The sequence below is a fragment of the Sinocyclocheilus grahami genome, unplaced genomic scaffold, assembly GCF_001515645.1.
Source record: "Sinocyclocheilus grahami isolate Dianchi unplaced genomic scaffold, SAMN03320097.WGS_v1.1 scaffold48.1, whole genome shotgun sequence".
NCBI lineage: Eukaryota > Metazoa > Chordata > Actinopteri > Cypriniformes > Cyprinidae > Sinocyclocheilus > Sinocyclocheilus grahami.
In genome coordinates, this window is record NW_015505227.1 from 2,516,234 (window position 1) to 2,526,753 (window position 10,520).

General features: G+C 36.7%; 1 long non-coding RNA gene across 1 annotated transcript in view; it reads right to left on the minus strand.

Annotated features, from left to right (window-relative positions):
- Positions 1 to 764: 764 nt before the first annotated feature.
- LOC107582893 (uncharacterized) overlaps positions 765 to 10,520 on the minus strand; it is a 186,833-nt gene continuing 177,077 nt past the window's right edge. The window contains exons 3-4 of the long non-coding RNA XR_001608988.1: positions 4,527 to 4,563; positions 765 to 926 (exon numbers count right to left, since the gene is read on the minus strand). This is a non-coding gene — a long non-coding RNA (uncharacterized lncRNA). The remainder of the gene's footprint in view (positions 927 to 4,526; positions 4,564 to 10,520) is intronic.

The window sequence follows — 10,520 nt, forward strand, 5'->3', positions numbered from 1 at the left end:
TGGGCGGTGCATTTGAGTTATTGAGTGTTGTTATGAATGGGCTTCTTATTTACTCGCTAAACACATTAAACACTTTCAAAACCATAAATCCTTAGAATAGTCCGCTACATGCATTGCATTATCATTCTCAAGCGCTCAACAACAAATAAAGCATTCATAAAGGTGAACAAATATCGACTTTGACAGTTTACATTAGCACTCCAATTCTGACGGCTGTTAAAATATTATTGCAATTGACATATCAAATCATTAAAGACACTCTTAAAAATCCGTAATTAAAATTGTGCCATGACAGACATGTTTGGTCTTTGCAGCAGGGTTAACATTAGGTCTACTTCAGAGGAAAACAATGCTGGACTGCAGTGGCATTCAGGCACCCCAGCTCCCTGGGTGGTTCTGTTACTCAAACGCATCTCTCTCACCAGGCCAGTGCTTTTGTGGCAAGAAAGACAACACATATTGTAACAAGCAGTTCCTTTAAGCAAAGGCAAAAACTTATTAGGCAGTGGAATGGTTTCCGCAACAACGATAAAGAAATGTTCAAAAACCTTTATACATTTAATTATGATTGAATATACGAATTACGACTTCAATGTCATTATACCAATTTAGGATTCACAATGTCCCTAATAATACGAAAGTACCTTTTAGAAACTTTTTAAGAGATTTTTTTTTATTCCATAAAAATATAATGTTGCATTTTAAGAGATAATAACTAGCCTCAAAATATGTACACAATCTAAACAAATACAAACGATTTGGCCCACGATACAACTGGGAATGAAGACGATACAGCAATTGCTCTATGATACTCTCTCGACCATCTGCTGGTGCAGATTTCAGTCACGCTGTTCGGGGTGTTTGTCCTGTACCCCCCTGAACGGGCTTTTGATCCAAGCGCTGCCCCCGCGGTCAACATCCGTAGTCTGCATTGAAACGTAAAGTAATGCTTACAGTAAGGGGGTTTACATGGAGGTCACCCTTAACTTTAACTGAACTCTTTGCCAAAAAACTGGACGAGTCTCAGACTTTTCTTCAATTTCCCATAGCAAAAACAATACATATGTAATGGCTTTGAAAGGCAAAATGCATATAGGCCTATATGCAAAATGAACAATTCGATTATTATTAAATTTGTTATCCCTCATATTAGTAGGCTTTTTAAATATATTGTGATTTGTGTTTACCTACACTGTAAAAAATAAATAGTTGAGAAAATGTAATAAATAAATAAGGCAACTTGACGAAAACTTTTGAGTTGTCTCAACAATAGTTTTATAGGTCTTTTCAGCAAAGACACTTTGTTTAGCCAACATAAATGTATTTGTTCATGCAATGCTGATTGTCTTATTTTGGTTATATATATATACTTTTTTTTTTGCAGCAACTGAAACAACAATTATTGTTGTTGAGGTAATAATTTTTTTTGTTTCCTGGATGAAAAATAAGGGTCCCACTTTATATTAAGTGGCCCTAATACCTGTGTACTTACATAGTAACTAGATGTGTACGTAGTACGTAACCACAGTGTAAGTACACATTGGTACATAGTATCTAGAGCTGTAATATTTCTGTAACTACACACATGTAACAACCCTCCGAATGATTTGTGGAAGTACAAATGTGTAACAGGACATATATAACTATATTTTGTAACAACAATATGTATAAGAGTAATTGGAACCATTTGAGCCAGGGGGTGGAGATGGGTAGGTTTAGGGATATGTAAAGTGGGAGGCGTTGGATCTCAAGTTGGTGGAGTTGGTGCACCATTGTAATACCAGTGTACTTACATGGTAACTCCTCAGGAACTGTCCACTTAATATAAAGTGTAACATTTGGGACACCAACCAAAATGTATACGTAAAGCCTAACTTACTGGCTGCTGCTGTGTAACATCAGAGCAATTACAAGGCAAATCTAATATAAAGTGTAACACTTTCTTTTCACCAAAAAGTGCTGTTAGTCCTGTTACTCATTTGTACTTTCATTACCAAAAAGTGTTGTTACCAATGTCCTGTTACACACTTGTACTTACACATACCATTCAGTGGGTTGTTACATATGTGTAGCTACACAAACATTAGAGCTGTAGATACTATGTACCAATATGTACTTACACTTTGGTTACATACTATGTACACATCTAGTTACTATGTACGTACAGAGGTATTAGGGCCACTTAATATAAAGTGGGACCAAAAAATGGATTTAAACGGTTGAACATATACTCTATGACTCAAAACTTGATACACAAACCATGGTGGCAATCAACAAATGTTAAAAAGTTGAACTCTTTACATCACAGCACAACAAATAACGAACAATAATGACAAAACAACAACAAAAAGTTTAAATGAAGTCAGCAAACAGCAAACAGCAAAACAACAATCCTATAACAGTAACTGCATAATTTATTCATGCTGCAATGCATGCTGGGAACTCACATAGCCTTAACATTTCAGCAATATGAAATTATTTGTTCAGACAACTTTCACTAGTTGGGACAACATTTGGGGTAATTTTGTTGGTCTGACAAGGGTTTTATGTACTACTCAAAAGGTGTTGTAAACTGGAAAATATGCAGTTGCATTTTTTTTATACAGTGTATACGTATTGCCAATTATTTTACATCACAGTATCTACAGGACTTGTTCAGGTTTGTCACAAAGATTGGACATACACTGAGGGGTTTTCCCTCTGGAAGTGTAATTTCGAGTCATTGCTCATTATAAAAAGGTCACCTTAAAAGAAAATCTCATTGAATAATGAGCGTCACATAAGTACACGCGCGCACACATCTGTTTTCCGTCTGTGCTCTACTGATAGACTTTCGTTCAAATTAGACATCAGAATTGAGGAACTCTCAGTTTTCATTTGTGCCAACCTCAAAAACACATGCGGAGCAAAGCAGGTGAGTGAGAGAGGGCAAACTCCGGTGAAAGAACTGGGGGGATGAACTCTGAGCTAGAGGGTGCTGACAAGTGGTGAAGAGAACTAGTGGAGGGGTTTTTTCGAACTTTTGAGGAAACGAACTTTTTTCCCCCTTGTGACCTCACCTCTTCCGCAAAGTTTACGCGGGCTTGACAGCTCCATTTCATCCACGATCCTCTGACGGACTACCCCAATATTTGCTCAGGCGGACAGGTTTGCCCTGTGTGCTGCCTCAAACATCCCCTGACTGCTTCTCCCCTGGCCTCGGTTCAAGCAGAGTTCAGGCCAAATTAATACTCGAAATAGGCAGGTCACCCTGTCAGGAGGGCTTCCATCTCGCCGGGGTCACACGCAGGTCTCGCCCTTCAGCTTGCGCCGCGAGCACCGTTCTGGGGCTTCACTTGGTCTCTCTTGATTTTTTAGCTGTTCACCCGTATCTTCCACTCTCCCCGGTCAGCACCTTTGATACCCCCATCATTCCACCACACTGTAAACGCACTTTTTTTTTTTGTGCAAAAATTGCATATTTTATAAATACAACCATTTTAACCATTTTTTAAATTTATTTAATTAAAAGCTTTCGATTTAGAAACAAGTAGCTTGCATATTATTCGTGAATTACAGAAAAAAAACATTAAGACGTTTTAAAAATGTAAAAAATGTAACTTCTGAATGGCTTAACATTTATTGATATTTAAGATTTTAATTATTGATAAACATTTAATCATGGTTATGAAATAGTACCTCGAGGAAAAGTGTGTAATATGGCAGGTAAATAAACGAAAAAGCAATATATTATCAAGACAGACTTACACAATTCACTTCGACAAACTCTTGAAATGTCAGGATATTTTAGTTACATACATATTTGGACAAACATATTTCGAGTAAACTAAAGAAGAATTACAGTAGCTGACCAATTTTCTATTTTGACCTGACAATGTGAGCTCATGTGCTTTGTGTTTCTCACATTAAATTAATTAGGAGGGCACCTGCGCAGATTTTTTTCTTTACATTTTAAAAAAAATGTATTACTACTTTAGCTACTGTAACTTATTAATGCTACTGACTTTTGCATTCCCATCTGTTTTACTTTCAATTGCATTAAAATTGCATTTTTATTAGTGATTTACTTACATAAGTCCTCTAAATAGCGGGAGATTAACCTGTTGAAAAAGCTCATATGTTAAAGCTTACATGCAGTGTTATAGTTGAACAATACCCAATATTTCTAAATAAAATTGTTAGCTAATTTATTTTTAACAATTATATTATTATTATTATTAACAATAATCACAACATATGCTTAACACAGTCTCGTTGTTGTTGTTATTGAATTAATAAGGTGGTTGATATTGGATGTAATGGCTATTGACGTTTAGAATATGGCTGCGTAAAGATATTGCATCCCATTATTGAATTCTGCACTAAGTTTCATGACCGTTTGCCCTGTAGTTAAAAATGGTGTAAGACCAACTAAAAAAAAAAATGTTTTTCTTCACAATCCATCAAAAGTGAAAAGGAGCGCAACCCACTCAGCAGGCCGTCAAGGTTCATGCAACTGAATGTGTTAAAAAAGCAGGTGAACTTACCACGACCCGGAGCTGACCAGACGCAAAGGAGAACATCCTGAAATGAGAAGAGAACTATTGGAACGAATATTGACGAAAGTTGAATCTGGATCTGTAAATCTGGATTTACAAACGCATTAAAGCGAAAATGATCAGTCACGTGGAATTATTAATACATACGGAAAATATTCTACGATTTAAAAATTCGTGAGTTTGCTTGCATTAAAACAAAATGTTAAAACATTATCTGCTTATTGTTTTAAAATATAACAACAACAACAACAATAATAATACAAGTCGAATCGGGTTTTTAATCAAACGAATAAATAAAATCAAGATAATTTTGGCCATTTCAAAACTGGTGAGAATAAGAGGGAGAACATCTATTCTGTTTATTCTCACATTCTTGGCTGAATTCAGAGCAAAAGGTTATCTAAAAGAAAAATTCCTGTCTCACGCTTGAGGAAGGCCAGAGAAAAGGCCAGCAGGCCACCAAACAGAAGCCGGGGAATCTTCTAATATATCACAGGTTACACAACGCTTAACGCATTTACCAACTCTTACAAAGACGCTTATTTATCTATATATATATATAAATACAACCATGTTAACCACGTTAATATTGCGTACAAAACTATAAATTAATATCATACAATGCTGTTGTGACGCAACTAAGTCTTTATTTAGATTCCAATGTCAAGCGCGCGCAAGCCAACAATAAATTACATTAAAAACAGATTTATGCTTGTTTAGTTCATTCGGGATTTAATTTAATTGCCTAGCATCTAAACCATCAGATGTTTGTTAATACAAGTATCTGAGGCCGTTTTAGGAATGCGCGTAATTTATGTTATTTTACATGATGATTTTTCTATTCTGTCACACTTTTGCTTGTTGTATCTGATTTTAGTTAGATTTAAAAAGTCACCCTACATCCCGTCTCTTTTTACACACGCAAAGTGTTGAATGAGATCTGCACAATAGCTCTGTTTATCTCGCACAAACACAACATGTTGTCACAAGGTATTTATATCTCGAATGGAGATTAGAAACTAAGAGTATCTCTCTCTCTTTCACATACTCTTTCTGAATAGAAACAAATCTGTACAATGCATATATGAATGCATATATTATACATAATCAAGCAGTATATATATTTTTTTCATTAGGTGTTATATACAGTAGTCAACATTTGAAGTGGATCAAAAAAGTTCATCAAAGCTGTCCTAAGACAAGAACGCATTTTGGTTTAGGTTTTAGCACAATTTATAGTTATGATCCACATATCAAACACTAGACTGACTGACATGTGTTTGTAGGCATTCATGATGACCCCTTATCCTTCTACTCTCTTCATCATCTCATTCTCTTCTCCAAAAATAACTCACACATTTCTCTTAGTCATTTGTTCCCTCTGCCTGTAAGTATCATCACTGCAAACTCTTCTTTAACAGCCAGAACACAACCTGTGCCCGTGTGTGTCAGTATGTTTTAATTGGTAACTAAACGCTGGATGAGTCAGGAACTGATACCTGTTCAGCCAGTGTGAAGATGGACACATGCTTAGTTTCATATAACAAAAAAAAGTTTCTAAAAGAGAGCCTCCTGAGCTGTGCCACTTAAAACAATGTCTTGCTTGTAAAAGAAGTGCCATTCAGAGTAATTGATCCAATCCTATTCTCATCTCAAACTGTATGTTAATGTTTTTGTCATGCCAGGATTCTTGAGCGATCAAGACCCAGTGAGGCCTTCCTTTCATTTGAGACATGTGCGACTCCTCAGAGATGTCAGAAACCAGAGCAGGGGTTCAAGAGGCAGCAGAGACTGCAGATTATTTTTGTGTGTGTCTGCACAGGTGTGTGTGTATTCAGAGATCAGAGGTTCGGATGGGATAGTGTGGACAGGGCGGACACGTGGAACATTTAAACCAAACCAGAGACTGATGACCAAAGATTGTGTGTGTGTGTGTGTGTGTGTGTGAGGGGGACTTCTTATTTTCAGATGCTCTGACATTCAGTATGTAGGAGTGTATTTTTGTATATGAGACAGCGATGACGTGAAGGCAGGATGGAAACCCAATCTCAAACAAGAACTGTCTTCGGGCCACATGCACGCTCATGTGCTCTCCTCAAAGTTGAGTAGGACATCATTACCCGTCCATCACAACAGTTCATAGCAAGGGCACATCAACAGCCTTTGACCTTCAACCACATTTACACTCACGTGTCTTGTGCTGAACTAGTAGAGCTAGTGCTGGAGCACCTAAACTCACAACTATCCAAATGCACCATGTGTTTAGCACAGCCAATCCAAAACCAGCTTGCTGTTGAGAAGTAATCAGAGACTCAAAGTTACATTGGCACCTCACTGTCAGCTCAAAAAGGCACTGCATGTGACGCCTAAGGTCAAAAGTGTTTCCCCCCTCCCTCCATCCTTATTTCATCCCCCCTCCCCGAAAGATTGTTCCCAAAGAGGTCCTGGAAGTGTTAAAGACTTGATCCATATAACAGCTGTAGCTTCTCTTATTTAATATGATGTTTGTGTTTCTTCAGTCTCTTTCCCTTCCATATCAAATGGCATACAAAGCAATTGCTTCGATTTCATTTGATACAACCTTTCTCCTTTCTTCCTTTTTTATGGGCAACTTGTATACTTTGATTGATTTCTCTCCCTTGCAGTTTATCTTGCTCTATATTGACAAATTGCAAATACTCAGATACTTTGAATGAACAGTAAAGTATTGAGGCTACCATCTGAGATAAAATTGTTACTAGAATTCATTATGCTTGGTTAGCCCATTTCAAATGAACACACACACACAAAAATCAAACCAGTTGAAAATCTATAAGCAAAAAGACCAGAAGGATTAAATATTAGCGGGACTGCCGGGACCGGGACATTTTCAAATGAATGAAAACATCATTGTAAAGAATCAATCATACAGTCAACCAATCAATCAATAAATATCTGGAATGTATCTCTCTTTCTTTCTTTGGCTCTCTCTCTCTCTCTCTCTATATATATATATAGAAGGAGAGAGAGAGAGAGAAAGAGAGAGAGATTAAACATTTATTAAGTGTAGTGGAAAGGTTAAGATCAATCACAAATTTGCTAACTGTTTAGTACAAAATTAGAGCTAAATGTTTTGAAAATTCACCATTTACATAAAAGTCATAAATACATTTCTAAGCTTTAAACATTGGATTGGACAATCCGTCACTTATGGAACTTTGGTGTTTTACATCACACTGCTACTGAGCAATAAAAAGCAATATGCCTCATTTCTTTTGCCTTGATGCTCTCTATTAGACGTCCTTCTCTCTCTTCTCTTTCCTAGTTCATCTTCTTCTTAAGTGTGCCTGTATTATCCCACAAGAAGTGTGCGGAACTGCAGGTTTCCAGAAAGGCTCTTGCCTGGATGACAGAAAAGGGAGGGGTTACCCACACTCATTCTTTCTCTTCATGAGCTAATCATGTGAAATCCAATTTAATCTGGGAAAATCAGGGCATTAAAAATTTACAGGAAGAAAGGAAGTGGAAGAGAAAGCAAGAAAGATGAATAAAAAAATTCATATTTTCTACATGCCTTAAAACTGAGTCTCCATTTGTACATATGCATGTGCCGCCTTACTTTTCACATGCTGTGATGTTCTTGGCTGTGGGCCTGCTGTGTCTGGGGTTCACTGTAGCAGAGTGAAACCAAGTTAATGTCACTCTGGGATCAGCTCGTATGGTCTGAGGGAGGTTCCAGTTGAGAGCTCTGATTTACTTTTGTTTCCCACAGCACACTGCCTGGATCTCAGTGACAGCTAACCTCTGACTGAACCCTCACACACACACACACACACACACACACACACACACACCATCTTTCCTTCCTCACTGCGCTGACATTATACATAATGTGCAGACATTATAATGCTCATGGCTAAAAGTACACAATCGTCATGTCCGAAACATTTCAGAGAGCAAATGTATGAAGTATAAAATAAATTAACAATTTGGGTAAAAATGCATTAAATGCTTTAAATATATGCATCAAATATCATCTAATTTCCTATATGCATTTAAAGATACCAACACATTAGACTCAGCATCAGCCAGAGGAACCACCCAGTGTCTGTCCAAGCTCTAATCTGATTGGCTTCGAATCAAACATATGAGACACTATATGCAATTTCTGTGTTGAGGCACATATGCGATTCCTATTTTTTTTCTTTTTTGTTATCTGTACACATTATCGTAGACTGACTTTGGAGTTTGAAATAGTCCCTCCCCCACATCACTTTATTTGATATATTTAGATATATGATAACACATTACAAGCAATAAGGTATTTCATGAACATTAATGCAGTAAGTATCATGAATTAACAATGAAGAGCAATAATTAAGTTGGCTTGAAAAAGTCGTCATTTTGCAACAAGGTGGACACAGTTCTAATCTTAACAGTAGACCAGCTGGTGAAGAAGTGACAGGTACAAGAAAAAAATGGAGACAGCGATATTGGGGAAAATGAAGAAAAGGAAAAGGGAAGTAAAGGTGCAGTTCAAGAGACAACCTTTAATTATTTTCCAGGGCCCCAGACCAAGGATTTAGACATTTTTATTTGATGGCCATTTAAATAATAGGGTTATCTGTGGTTTCAGAATTTGTAGTGGGTGTATATAGTATATGTATTGTATAGGTATGTCTTATATACAGAAAAAAGGGGCCAAAATTGTACCTTTTGGGGTACAACAGCTTGTCACTGGAGCAGTACCCTTAAAAATGATATATTTTTGCCTTTTTTACCCCTAATAGCCTAAATATTATTATACCTTATGTAGCGTCTGGACCACTCCAACACACAATATATATTTTGTTAGCTAGATTTCACAAATACTTTGTAACACCCCAGGACGCCGAACAAGACCCTGGTTTCATGGTAACCCGATACATTTACAACCTTGTGGAATGCGAGCCGGCTCTCATTCTGCTTTCTCCAGAAACAAGGGGTACAAATGCACAGGAGAAATGGACTGTTCTACTAATTAATTCATAGGAAAACCTTCTTTGAATGAACACCCATTTTCTTCAGGCCAGTGTGTATATTATTGCTGTGTTGTATTTAATCTGTTGTATTATAGACTATTTTTATTCATGCTTACGATAAACCACCTTTTCACTATATGTAATCTTACCTTGTTTAGTATCTATGAATTTGCCTTCGTATGATCGAAACAAGCGTGTATATTATATGGTGGTACATAGGCAATATATATTAGGGCCCTGAGAATCATTAATAATTTCGATTTAAGTACATTTGCAAATTACCATGCTTCGTGTGTATGTTAGAGCGGCTTAATGTGTTTATGTAGTGTGTTAGACTAGTTTAAGTGTTTATGTAGTTAATAAAACCTTACTTGTATCACACTTGGCGTGTTCATTGTTTACTCATAACCGGAGTCAATAATCATGCAGATTTATGTTACAAACTTATAGAATTGTACAGTAAGAAAGTTATTTCCTTTAACCAGGAAATTAACGTTCTTAGAATTGACAAGACGGTTGACCCTGAGTGGTCAGCTAAATATCTACAGTGGATCTAAAATATGAATAGTTAATTATAACTAGTTATGGTTAATTATTCATATTTCCCCATGAGCTGATTGACTACACTTATGTGCATGAATTACTATAAGGTTAAAGGGGTCATATGATGTGATTTCAATTTTTTATTTATCTTTGAAGTGTTATAAGCTCTTTGTGCATAAAGAAGTTCTGTACAGTTGCAAAGACTAAAGTCTCAAATCCAAAGAGATATTCTTTATAAAAGTTAAGAGTCAACCAGGCCTACCTAAAATGGCTCATTCTAACACGCCCCCACATGTCTACGTCACGATGTGGGAAGATTTGCATAACACCGCCCAAATGTTCACACAAAGAAAGAAGGCGTAACTTTTATTCTCGCTGTAGTATTGTTGCTGCTGCCATGTCGAGACGCTGTGTGTTTCGTTGTGAAAGCGAAACTACT